The following is a 13,283-nucleotide window of genomic DNA, read 5'->3' on the forward strand; positions in this document are numbered from 1 at the left end:
CAATTATACCTCAGTAAAGCTGGGAGGGGGGCGGGAAACATAAGAGACTCTTAAATACAGAGAGGAAACTGAGAGTTGCTGGAGGGGCTGTGGGTGGGGACATGGGCTAAATGGGCAAAGGGCATTAAGGAAGACACTTGGGAAGAGCACTGGGTATTATATGTAGGGAATGAATCACTGGGTTCTACTCCTGAAATCATTACTGCACTTCACGCTAACTAACTTGGATGTAAATTTTTAAAAATAAAAAAATAAAAAAAAATTTAAATAAATAAAGCTGGAAGGGAAAAAAAGTTGACTGCAGGAGACATACGGGTCTCTGAAGAATGGGTGTGGTTTCTGCAGGCTGAGCTGGGGTGGGAAGTAAAGGCAAGGCAGATGAAGAAAATGATGTGAGTGAAAAGTTGCACCAGAAGCCTCTTAGACTAGGGGCGCCCGGGTGCCTCAGTTGGCTCCGGATTTTGGCTTGGGTCATGATCTCAGTTTTGTGAGTTCAAATCCCACATCAGGCTCTGTGCTGACCATGTGGAGACTACCTATAAATCTCCCCCTCTCTCTGCCCCTACCCCACTCGTGCTCACTCTCAAAATAAAATATATAATAAACAAAAAAAAAATTTAAAAAAAGAAGAAGCCTCTTAGACAAGAATATGATGGAGGATGTTTGGGAAGTAGCTGTAGAACTGAACAGGGAAGTCAAAGACCAGTGTGCAGAGAGGCTTAGCACACCATGGAACCTGAAATTAAAGCACATAAGCAGAGATGAGCAAAGGAACCTCACGTGTGGTCCACAGATCACCTTCATCAGAATTACCTGGAGTGCTTGTTGAAAATGCTCATTCCCACATCCTACTAACGCCAACTCCTACTCCCAGACCTACTGAATCAGGATCTAACCAAGCTTCTACAGTTGAACATGTAGGCTGGTTATAGTGGTGTGCTGTAATACTCAGCTTGGTACACACACCCAGTTCTAAAAGAATTGCTTGTGAACAGCCGTACATTGTGCAAGATATGTCTGCGTGTGTTTACAAGAAAAGGTCAACTTTGCCCTCTAGCTCTCCAAAAATCCTAAAGCTTTTGATTTGTATTACCCTTCCAAAAAGCTGGTATCTATTTCTTTACAATTCTACTATCAGAGTATGAGGATCTGGTCCCCTCCTTTCCTCATCAATGACTTCAATGTCTTTTTTTTTTTAAGAAACAAAGTTTGGGCTAATAGGAGTTTAAATCACAAGTTTTAAGCTATCACAATCACTAAGGAAATTCAAACAAAAACCATCAGATACCATATCACACCCATCAAGGTGGCTATTATCAAAAAAGAACAGAAAAAAAAAAGTGGCGACATCCATGGAGAAATTGTTCCTTCCTTGTTGAGCAAGGGTGGGAATCTAAAATGGTATGGTTGCTACAGAAAACAATTGAGTTTTCTCAATTTACAGTTACAATTTCCTCAAAAATATTAAATATACAATTACCTTATGATCTAGCAATTCTCATGGGTATATACTGAAAGAAACAAAAGCAGAGACACCAAAAGATTCTGTATACTCATGTTCACTGTAGAGTTATTCACAAGAGCCAAAAAAGGTAGAAGCAGCCCAGTGTCCACTGACAGATGAATAAACAAAACATTCCATAATATACAATGGAATATTCTTCAGCCTTGAAAGGAAGGAAATTCTGACACATGGATGAACCTTGACAACATTATGCTAAGTGAAAGAAGTCAGTCACAAAAGGACAAATATTCTAGGATTCTACTTACACGAGGTACCTACAATAGTCAAATTCATAAAAACAGAGAATAAAATAGTGATTGCCAGGGGCTGAGAGGAATGGGAACTAGTATTTAATGGGTTCAGTTTCTGTTGGGAAGATTCAGAAGTTCGGGAGACTGTAATACAACAATGTAAATTTACTTAATGCCACAAAGTGATCCAGTTTATTATTTTTAGTTTTTAAAAATATCTCTAATATTTATTTTGGGGGTGGGGAGAACATGAGCGGGGAGGGGCAGACAGAGGGGGAGACAGAATCTGAAGCAGATTCTGTGCTGATACAGCGAGCCTAATGTGGGGCTCGAACTCACGCACTGGAGATCATGACCTGAGCTGAAGTCAGACCCTTAATCAACAGCCACCCAGGTGCCCCAAAGCTGTACCCTTTAAAAAACGGTTAAAATTATAAATTTTATATTAAGTATATTTTACTACAGTAAAAAAGGAATAAAAAAAGTTTTAGACTAAAATTCATTCATGCAATTGGTACTTTTTCATCAAGAAGCTTGCAATCTAGTCACTTATAGGATATTTACAAACACACTTTAAAATCTATAGTTGTATTCAAGAGATATTTCATGTACAGTTGTACATGCTAAACAAAAGAACTAGAAGTAGCAAACTGCAATCATCTGTTAGAGATTCAACATATTTCATAGTGTAGTGAAGCTACCGGGAAATGCTTTGCTTTTCAGTTTATCTGATTCATTTTTTCCATTGCAAGCTCTTTACTATAATGTTGGCCACAAAAACAGTTAATCCAAAAATACTGTTTTCATATATATCTTTGGAAAAGTCTCTCTAGTAGACTCATGTAAAAAAAAAAAGCTCCCAAGGGCTCCAAATCAACAACTAAAAAACCCAATAACTTGTCCCTTGTCAATTTTTAATCTTACTGAAGTATAATAAACAGGAAATTAAAATTTTTCAAGTAAGTAGTGCTAAATTCTAAATGTTTTGTAAATGCAACAATAAAGCAATACAGTCCAAATGGGTCAGAGCCAAGTTTTAATCTCCTTCTAATTGAAAAACAACCCAAAAAAAACCACCTCAAGCCTATTACGGACCAGATTTTAAAATCTTAATTTCCTTTACAAATTAGAAACAGGGGTGCCTGGGTGGCTCAGTTGGTTAACCGTCCAACTTTGGCTCAGGTCATGATCTCGCAGTTCATGAGTTCGAGCCCTGCAATGAGCTCTGCGTTGACAGCTGGGAGCCTGGAGCCTGCTTCGGATTCTGCATCTTTCTCGCTCTCTGCCCCTCCCCCACTTGTACCCTGTCTCTCAAAACATAAACAAACATTAAAAATTTTTTAAATAAAAAGAAACCCAAACTCGCTTTCTCAGAGTTTCTCGAAGCTAAGATCAGGCCTCGGATCTGTGCTCTGCTGGTGAGATGCACCAAAAGTGATTCCGAGGCGAGTGGGAAGGGTCCCCAGCAGAGTCTGCTCTGGAGAGAGCAGAACGGAGCAAGGGAGAGCTGCCACCTTTCAGGGGCCCCAGCTTCTGGGTTCTGGGCCCAGCCCGCAGTGTGATCGGATGCCAGCATTGGGCTTTCTCCTGGAGACGTGCCCCCAAGGGAGTTAGCTCTCTCAAATCCTTAATAAATTAAAAAAAAATTTTTTTAATTATTTATTGTTGAGAGAGACAGAATGTGAGTGGGAGAGGGACAGAGAGAGAGACACAAAATCTAAAGCAAGCTCCAGGCTGGTCAGCACAGAGCCTGATGTGGGGCTCGAACCCACAATCCATGAGATCATGACCACTCACACTCTGTTTCTCTCAAAAATAAACATTAAGAAATATTTTTAAAATAAAAACAAAGTCAAGGGTAAACTAAAATTAATATTCTAGAATAGTGATTCCTAACCTTGAATTTTATGAAACCAAGACAGAGCAAGGAGTTCAAGACTGAACTAGGAGGCAAGAGATTCTAACAGGCACTTCAGGAATAAGTATTTCTTTCCTTTTTTTTTTTTTTATTCATTTGTGAAATAAGTGGAGAATATCAGATGATTTATAAGGTCCCATCTATTAACATTTGGTGAAAATCACCTCAGGCAGAATAAAATTCATAAAACAGCCAACAAATAATGTGGCATTCAGAACTCTAGGGAGCAGAAAAGAAGTAACTGCAGTGAAATGAAACAATGATGAGATGTCAAATTTTTCAAAAAGGCATTTTCCAAACAGTCATCCCAGAAAATTTATGGTTGACTCAAACTTAAAAAAAACAAAATGTAGTATTAACTCACCATGATTCTAAAGTATTGACTAACTGGGCATCCCAGATCATGAGCTGAGCAATCCACTACGAACCGTGCTAGTGACTCACCCTCCTGAATGAGGGTGCAGAGACAAGGCATCAATTAAAGGGCTTACAATGAAGTTTTGTTTAACTGGAATGCTTTAAGTGGAAGTTAATTCTGCATGAGCGATAACAGAGGTTTAATAACTAGCTAGTGACAATTTCTAAGCAAGAGCATCATGGCAGCTCACTAGCAAACAGTAATTCTATGTATTACAAACATACAAACAACTTGTTTTCAAAAGAGCTCTTGGCTATGGACAATATTGGAGAAACACAAAATGTAATTTGTTGTGAGTCAAATTGTAAAACCTAAAGGAGAGAAAGCAGTTTGAAATCTTGGCTCTATTAGCCAACAAGGAAACAGAATACATCACTGTAGGCTAAAGTGTCAATTTGTGTTGGCAAAAAGCCACTTTATTTGAATGTAAGAACCTTCAGGAACCAGCTGTAGTATGGGGAACCTGGGATAATGCATTCATTCACATCCTAAGTGGTACTGCCTTCATGTGAAAAAGGACAATATTGATACACTTGTCCAAAACAGCCTGAATTTCAGTCAAATCAACTGTCTGAATAATCATCAGTCTAGGAGAATGCACATGTCTAAGACAAAATAAAAAATGTGTAACATTGCCAATATGACTACATGTCATGCCAATCGGACTACATGCTGTTCGATATGACAACCTAAAATTTGCAAAAAAAAAAAATACTATCATCCACTGATGGTGAGGGTGGTCTGATACAACCTTTCTGGAAGGCATCGTGGTTAATATTTATCAGGAACTTTAAAGTGTTTATATCCTTTGATCAGTACTTCCACATCTAGTAATTTAACTTAAATAAGTGCTCAATATAAGACAAATGTTATGCAATTTATGACATAACCTCACGATGAAATAGTGTATAACTGCTATAAATCCTGTTTCAGAACAGAGATCACAATATTCAAATGCATACAATTATTTAAAGACAAAATATAAGACTGCTGGTTGCCTAGACCTGAAAGAGATAGTGGGGGCGAAAGGAGTGACTGCTAGTAAGTATGAGGTTTCTTTTTGGAGGAATGAAAATATTCTAAAATTAAACTGTGGTGATGGCTACACAACCCTGTGAATATAAAAAAATCTCTGAATGGTCTACTTTAAATAGGTGAACTGTATGGTGTATGGATTCTATCTCACTCCAGCTGTTTGGTACCAGGGAGGGGATACAACTAATTGAAACAGAAAAATGGGGCCTGGGAAATAGGTACCAGCCAAAGAGTGTGTGTGTGTGGGGGGGGGTGCCTGCTGCTTATTAGCTACAGCTATGGGAGTTACCAGACTATCCTATCTTTTTTTTTAATGTTTTATTTATTTTTGAGAGAGAGAAAGCATGAGCAGGAGAGGGACAGAAAGAGAGGGAGACATAGAATCCGAAGACATCCTCCAGGCTCTGAGCTTACCTATCCCATCTTTCAAAAGAAGTCTTAGAGGGGCACCTGGGTGGCTCAGTCAGTTAAGTGTCTGACTTTGGCTCAGGTCATGATCTCACAGTTCATGGGTTCAAGCCCCACCTCAGACCCTGTGCTGACAGCTCAGGGCCTAGAGCCTGCTTCTGTTTCTGTTTCCGTATCTCCTTCTCTCTCTGCCCGCCCTCCTTACACTCTATCTTTCAAAATTAAGGTTAAAAAAATAATTAAAGCATGCAGCTCAATGAACTTTTATAATCTGAATACACCCATGTAACCAGCACTAAAATAAAAAATAAAACATTACCACCTACATGGAGTCACGATCACACCCCCTTCTACCCAAAGGAAACACCAACCTGACCTCTGAGCGTACAGAGTACTTTAGTCCAGGGGCAAGTGTTTGCTGTGAGGCTGTCCCATGCACTGCAGGGTGGTCTGGAGCGTCCCTGACCTCTTCCAGTTGTGGCAATCAAAGATGTCCGCAGACACTGCCAAATGCCCCGTGGGGAACAACATCACAGCCCATTGAGACCCACTGGTTTACCCCGTTCTTGAGCTTAATATAAATGGAATCCTACAAAATGGACTCCCTTGTATCAGAATCATAAAGAATATACTCTTTTGTGCCTGACTTCTTTTGTTCAGCATCTGTTGAGAGTCACCAATCTTGCTGCGTTTAGCTCTAATCTGTTCATTCTCTTTGCTTTATTATGTTGCCATGGTGTGATTCTATCACAAATGTATTCATTCCGCTGCTGATGGGCATCTGAGCAGTTTCCAGTTTGAGGATATTATGAATAATGCTACCGTGAACATTCCATCTATGTCTTCTGGTGAATATATGTATGAATTCCTGTTGAATACCTAGAAGCAAAATTGTTATGTCAGCTTCAATAAGTTAGTACTTTTCCAAAGGGAGTCGTATCAATTTATACTCCTACTTGTCTCCTTTTCTTTCATGCTAGCAATTAACAGAAAAAAAGAGCACTTAAATGATATTGAAACAGATATCTTATTGCTGAATTAATATATAGCCTGACAATTTGTGACCCATTTAAAAAGAGTATTTCAGGGGCACCTGGGTGGCTCCATCTGACTCCTGATTTCGGCTCAGGTGACTTGCGGTTTGTTAGATCGAGCCCTGAGTCAGGCTCTGATGAAAAGCATGGAGCCTGCATGGGATTCCCTCCCAGGTTCACACGCATGAGTGCTCTTTCTCTCTCAAATTAAATAAACTTTTAAAAATAAATAAATAGAGGGGCGCCTGGGTGGCTTAGTCGGTTAAGCGTCCAACTTTCGCTTAGGTCATGATCTCGCGGTTCGTGGGTTCGAGCCCCGTGTCGGGCTCTGTGCTGACTGCCAGCTCAGAGCCTGGAGCCTGTTTCAGTCTGTGACTCCCTCTCTCTCTGACCCTCCCCTGCTCACGCTGTCTCTCTCTCTCTCTCTCCTAGAAATAAATAAAAAATAAATAAATAAAAATAAAAATAAATAGAATATTTCATTATACAGGAAAATGCTCCCATGTAGTAAAGAGACAAAAAACAAACAAAAAACCTCCAGTAATATAATATGCCTGAAAGGAAACACACCAACATTAACAATGGCCTATGAACGATTTTTCTTCAATTTGCTTTTCAGTATTTTCTACAACAAACATGTAATAATGGAGTTGGCAAAGCTTTCCTATGCAACAAAAGCCTTGAGGGAAATTTAAAAAGTAGGTCGGGGTACAAATTTCTTATTTGCATACATTCATAAAGACCTAATTAAGCAATGGATACATCACAGGAAAGTGTAATTGTCTCACAGAGCCGCTGATACAGTTACTACCCACCCCTGTATACAGGGGTCCAAGGCAGAACTCTTATAAAATTCTCCTCCAGAGTAAAAGAGAGTCTAGAGGGTAATTCTTAATTTGTAAAAACATATCACAAGATAGTAGTATTTTTTTTAAGATTTTCTTTTAGTTTATTTACTTAAGCAATTTCTACAGCCAATGTGGGGCTCAAACTCACAACCCTGAGTGAGCCAGGTGCCCCAAAATAGTATTCTGATGTGATGGCTTATATAGCAGCTTATCATCATACTGTTGCTCTTCTCCTTTAGAAACTCTCTATAAGATGGTCCAGAAGCAACACAGAAAATTAACATATCCAATATTCTCTTGAAATATATAGTTATAATTGCTACCTGCTGGTTACTGAGTATCTGATACTGAGTATTTGGAAAGAGATACCTTTATTTTAGAAAATGATTATTAAAGCAGCCACCAAAAACTTACCAGTCTCTATTACAGATGAGTTCTATTAAATCTTTATTTGACATGTGAAAATGTTATAAAACTCATACTTCCTGTCCTAATCACTCTACTTCATTTCTCTACTTCATATCAAGGATTCTTCTGTTAGGACAAGAACATGCTCATGAGAGTCAGTACAAACCCAAGAGATTTCTTCTGAGAGAAAATACTAAATGTTAATATAAATGTTAAACCAAAATCATCTGTTACTTTAAGACTTTGAAGATCAGAGGGGCGCCTGGGTGGCTCAGTTGGTTGAGCGCCCGACTTCAGCTCGGGTCATGATCTCACAGTCTGTGGGTTCGAGCCCTGCATCGGGCTCTGTGCTGACAGCTCAGAGCCTGGAGCTTGTTTCGGATTCTGTGTCTCCCTCTCTCTTTGCCCCTCCCCCGCTCACACTCTGTCTCTCTCTCAAAATATATATTAAAAAAAAGACACACAAAAAAAATAAAAATAAATGAAGATCAGCTAAACTGGAATCTAATAAGATCACTATTCTGAGCACTGGTCTCATCTCCACTTTCCTACTTTGAGAACCTATGTTGAGATTTATGTAATTTCAAACCATAAAGGGAAAAAAACAACGGTTTTGAGGCAAAATAAATAAGACACAGTAGGAAATAAACTTTTTTTTAAAAAAGTAAGCTCTAAGATCCCGGTGGGAAATAAACTTCTGTTAAGAGCATTTTCTGGGTGGGGAAGGGGGTTGCCTGGATGGTTGGTAGGTTTTTGCTCAGGTCACAATCTTCTGGCTCACGGTTTGAGCCTGCGTGCAGCTCTGCACGGATGGCGTAGAGCCTGCTTGGGGTTTGTGTCTTCTTCTCAAAACATTAAAATAAATATATTTTTTTAAAAAGAGCATTATCTGGGGTGCCTGGGTGACTCAGTCAGTTAAACTTCGGGCTCTTGGTTTCAGCTCATGATCTCACCATTCATGGGTTTAAGGCATGCGCTGGGCCCACGCTGACAGTGTGGAGCCAGCTTGGGATTCTCTCTCTCTCTCAAAATAAACAAACTTCAATGAATGAATGAACAAATTCATTCATTCATTCATTCATTCATTCATTCATTAAAACGCTAAGTAAGGTCAGGACACGGGGCGCCTAGCTGGCTCAGTCGGTTAAGCGTCCAACTTCGGCTCAGGTCATGATCTCACAGTTCTTGGGTTCAAGCCCCGCATTGGGCTCTGTGCTGACAGCTAGCTCAGAGTCTGGAGCCTGCTTCAGATTCTTTGTCTCCGTCTCTCTTTGACCCTCCCCTGCTCATGCTGCCTCTCTCTCTCTGTCTCTTTCTCTCTCAGAAATAAATTTAAAAAATAAAAATAAAATTTTTAATTAAAAAAAAAAAAAGAGATCCTAAGGGGGTGGCTCAGTTAGAAGAGCATGCAATTCTTTATCTCACAGTTGGGAGTTTGAATCTCATGTTGGGTATAGAAATTACTTAAAAACAAAATCTTTAAAAAAAGAGAGAGAGAGAAAGATCCCAGGAACACTTCTGACATTATAAGCTTAAAAATCATTATCTTGGGGGGCGCCTGGGTGGCTCAGTTGGTTGGGCGTCCGACTTTGGCTCAGGTCATGACCTCACGTTCGTGGGTTCAAAGCCCGTGTCGGGCTCTGTGCTGACAGCTCAGGGCCTGGAGCCTGCTTCGGACTCTGTGTCTCCCTCTCTGCACCTGCCCCACTCATGCTCTGTCTCTGTCTCAAAAATAAATAAACTATTTAAAAAAATAATTATCTTGGGGCGCCTGGGTGGCTTAATCCATTGAGCCTCCCACTTCAGCTCAGGTCAGGCTCTGTGGTGACAGCTAGAGCCTGCTTCAGATTCTGTGTCTCCCTCCCCGTCTCAAAAATAAACATTGGAAAAAACAAATCATTATTCTAAGGGGTGCCTGGGTGGCTTAGTCAGTTGAGCATACAACTTTGGCTCAGGTCATGATCTTATGGTTCGTGAGTTCAGGCCCCATGTCAGGTTCGCTACCATCTGCACTGAGCTGGCCTCGGATCCTCTGTCTCCCCCTCTCTCTGCCCCTCCCAAGTTGGCACTCTCTATCTCAAAAATAAACACTGAAAAATAATCATTATCTTAAGTGGCACCCGGGTGGCTCAGTTGGTTAAGCATCTGACTCTTGATTTTGGCTCAGGTCATGATCTCATGGTTCTCATGGGGAGTCGGGCTCTGTGCTGACAGCTTGGAGCCTGCTTGGGATTTTTTCTCTCCCTGCCTCTCTGCCCCTCCCCTGTCCCCTCTCCTCTCTCAAAATAAACATAAAAAAAAATCATTATCTTAAGATAAAGACTAAACACTTTTATCACCTAAATCTTCCAAACAGTTACAGTTTCAGGGACACCTGGGTGGCTCAGTAGGTCAAGAAACCGACTTCGGCTGGTTTGTGGGTTTGAGCTCTGTGTCAGGCTCTGTGCTAATGGCTCAGAACCCAGAGCCTGCTTCAATTCTCGGCCTCCCTCTCTCTCTCTGCCCCTCCCCTACTCATGCTCTGTCTCTCTCTCTCAAAATTAAAATAAACATTAAAAAAAATTTTTAAGTTGCAGTTACATAGGCTCACCCACAAATTAAAAAGAAATGTTACAGATCAGCTAGGCCAGTAGACCCCCAATTTTTAGGGTCTGAGAGACTTTATGTAGTAATTGCAAAAGAGTTTCTAGAGCCCTATATAATAGTAGCAGTATATATAGTATCTGTCTTTGGAAAACACACAAAAAGGTAAAACTTTACCATAAACTGCTAAAGTTTTAAAATGAATTTATACTTTATTTACCATAACATTATTTATATATACATTTGAAAAGGCCATACATATTTGTAAGACACTATTTGTACAGTTCACAGATAATACCTACATGGACTCTAAGGTTCTCTTTCAATAATTCTGCAGTGGCCCATTGTTTGATATCAAGTATAAGACTAATATCCTTATTTTACCTAAGAGGATACTAAAGATCATGATGATGTGCTTAAGATCACACAACTAATGAGCTGTGAAGCCTAGAATACAACCTGGGACCTAATGATCTTTTTGCTATACTATGTGAGTGTAGTGTTTTTAATTTTATTTTCAGACCACACATAANGCATGGACTCTAAGGTTCTCTTTCAATAATTCTGCAGTGGCTAATATCCTTATTTTACCTAAGAGGATACTAAAGACCATGACGATGTGCTTAAGATCACACAACTAATGAGCTGTGAAGCCTAGAATACAACCTGGGACCTAATGATCTTTTTGCTATACTATGTGAGTGTAGTGTTTTTAATTTTATTTTCAGACCACACATAAAATCACTGAAAAAGTTGATTGTAATATACAAACAACAAATATAACTGAAGAAAAATCCCATTTAAAATAGCAACAAAGAGGGCATCTGGGGGGCTCAGTTGGTTGACCATCCGACTTGGGCTCAGGTCATAATATTGCAGTTTCTGGGTTTGAGCCTCACGTCGGGCTCTGCACTGACAGCTCGGAGCCTGAGGCCCGCTTTGGATTGATTTCTGTGTCTCCCTCCCCCCTACCCCTCCCCTGCCTGTGTGCACGCTCTCTCTCTCTCTCAAAAATAAACATTTTCTTTTAATTAAAAAAAGGGGGGGCACCTGGGTGGCTCAGTTGGTTGAGCATCTGACTTCAGCTCAGGTCATGATCTCATGGTTAGTGGGTTCGGGCCCTACATCGGGCTCTGTGCTGACAGCTCAGAGCCTGGAGACAGCTTCTGATTCTGTGTCTCCCTCTCTCTCTCTGCCGCTCCCCCACTCACACACACTCTCTCTCTCTCAAAAATAAATTAAATGAATGAATAAATGAATGAATGAGTAATAGGGTGCCTGAGTGGCTCAGTAGGTTAAGCATCCGACTCGACTTCAGCTCAGGTCATGATCTTGCAGTTAGATTCACAGTTCCTGACTGGGAGCCCCGCACTGGGCTCTGTACTGAGCTCTGTGCTGGCAGCGCAGAGCTTGCTTGGGATTCTGTCTCCCTCTCTCTCTGCTCCTCCCCTGCTTACTCTCTATTTCCCTCTCTAAATAAATAAAAGTAAACTTAAAAAAAAATTTAGCAACAAATAGGTGAAATACTTAGGAATAAGACTAACAAGAAACAGATTTTAAATGAAAAACACTTAAAACTTACTGCCAAGGAACACCAAAAACTTAAATGCTTAAGACAAAACATTCCATGTTCATGGATACAAAACCATCTCAAGATATTAGTTCTCCCTAAATTGATCTAAGATGCAATACAATCTAAATGCAATCTAAAATACAATGCCAATAGGATTTCTTAGGAACCACATAAACTAATTCTAAATTAAGTTGAAAGGGCACCTGGCTGGCTCAGTTGGAAAAGCATGCAATTCTTGATCTGGGGGTTGAGTTCAAGTCCCACACCAGGTGTAGAGATCACTTTCTTTCTTTCTTTCTTTCTTTCTTTTTTTTTTTCGAGAGTGCATGCAAGCAGAGGGAGGGGCAGAGAGAGACAGACAGAGAGAATACCAAGCAGGCTCCAGGCTCAGCACAGAGGCAGAAGCAGGACTCGATCCCACATCCCTGGGATCATGACCTGAGCTGAAATCAAGAGTTGGGACGCTCAACTGATCGAGTCACCCAGGTCCCCTAGATTACTTTATAAAATAAACTTAAATGAATGAACAAATAAATAAATGTTAAAAAACAAGGGGTGCCTGAGTGGCTCAGTCAGTTAAGTGTCCAACTTCAGCTCAGGTAATGATCTCACAGTTCATGAGTTTGAGCCCTGCATCGGGCTCTGTGCTGACAGCTCAGAGCCTGGAGCCTGCTTCAGATTCTGTGCCTCCCTATCTCTGCCCCTCCACTGCTCATGCTCTGTCTTGGTCTCTCAAAAAGGAATAAACGTGAAAACAAACAAACAAACCAAATAGTAAGAATGGTTGGAAGGAGAGCATACAAGCTTCTGTAGATATATATTATAAAGCTCTAATAATTTAACAGGTTATTGGCAAGGAAGGATGTATAAAGTCATTCTTTGTGCATTACTGCAAGTGGTGGTGTGAACCAGTATATGAAGAATGTACATACCTTTTGAATGCTAATTCTCAATGTTTAGCTAACAAATAACACTCATAGACATACAAAATAATGTACAAGAATATTCACTGCAGCATTGCTGACAATGTGCTAGAAAGAATGTAAAAGTCTATCGGGAAGGGAGTGGGTAAAGAAATTACAGCACAGCTGGTAGTCAAAAAGTATGAGACAGCTCCACCTCTAAGGATATGAAACAAACTGAGATATATTAACAAACAGTGCAGGCTAAAGAACAGTAGTTCTTTACCATTTCTTTCTACCTAACAGTAGGCTACCATTTATGTATGTTTGTAGGGATGTACTGAATGTATGGATACCTCTAGAAGAATTCACAAAAAAAGGGTAAATACTAACTGCTTCAG

The 13,283-nt window shown here is 40.1% G+C and overlaps 1 protein-coding gene across 3 annotated transcripts in view; it reads right to left on the bottom strand.

Moving 5' to 3' along the window:
• The window catches only part of GJC1 (gap junction protein gamma 1), a 40,756-nt gene that overhangs the window by 21,470 nt on the left and 6,003 nt on the right, over positions 1-13,283 (bottom strand). Inside the window, exon 1 of one of the 3 annotated variants that reach the window (XM_077747723.1) lies at positions 5,906-6,363. The exons of the other annotated variants lie outside the window; for them this stretch is intronic. The gene's annotated coding sequence lies outside the window, so the exon portion shown is untranslated. Of the gene's footprint in view, positions 1-5,905; positions 6,364-13,283 lie in introns of those variants that run through there. 3 annotated transcript variants of the gene reach the window in all.

Source organism: Crocuta crocuta, unplaced genomic scaffold (assembly GCF_008692635.1).
Source record: "Crocuta crocuta isolate KB4526 unplaced genomic scaffold, BGI_CrCroc_1.0 scaffold289, whole genome shotgun sequence".
NCBI lineage: Eukaryota > Metazoa > Chordata > Mammalia > Carnivora > Hyaenidae > Crocuta > Crocuta crocuta.